Source organism: Oculina patagonica, chromosome 8 (genome assembly GCF_052425735.1).
Source record: "Oculina patagonica isolate OP01 chromosome 8, crgOcupat, whole genome shotgun sequence".
NCBI classification, from domain to species: Eukaryota; Metazoa; Cnidaria; class Anthozoa; order Scleractinia; family Oculinidae; genus Oculina; species Oculina patagonica.
In genome coordinates, this window is record NC_135765.1 from 19103544 (window position 1) to 19103912 (window position 369).

General features: G+C 36.3%; 1 protein-coding gene across 7 annotated transcripts in view; it reads right to left on the minus strand.

The window, feature by feature from the left end:
* LOC144662788 (uncharacterized) overlaps positions 1 to 369 on the minus strand; it is a 33029-nt gene continuing 32660 nt past the window's right edge. For all 7 annotated transcript variants that reach the window (XM_078523709.1, XM_078523710.1, XM_078523712.1 and 4 more), the window contains one exon: positions 1 to 369. This exon is cut by the window's right edge and continues 929 nt beyond it. The gene's annotated coding sequence lies outside the window, so the exon portion shown is untranslated.

The following is a 369-nucleotide window of genomic DNA, read 5'->3' on the forward strand; positions in this document are numbered from 1 at the left end:
TGGCTATGGGCAAAGATCCATTGCTGCTTTTATTGAAACATCAAAAGTCATAAGAAAACGTATGGAAAAATAATATAATGATGATGCATAATTGCATCAATTATGATGCAATAACAAGAGTATGGAACATGGGGAGGAGGAAGGAGTTCGAAGCAATTCTTTCGACAGGAAATAAATCGGAGAGAATGGCAAGCACATGGCTTGTTAGGTCATGTGACCTACAAACAACCCAAGAGGGTAGTTGTCAAAACTATCATTGGCTCCTCCCCAACAACCGATAAAACTCAATTAATTACAGTAATAAAAATACAGGGAGAGAAGACAAAAATTATATTTGCAGTCACATACTTTATATGGATAAGGATAAGC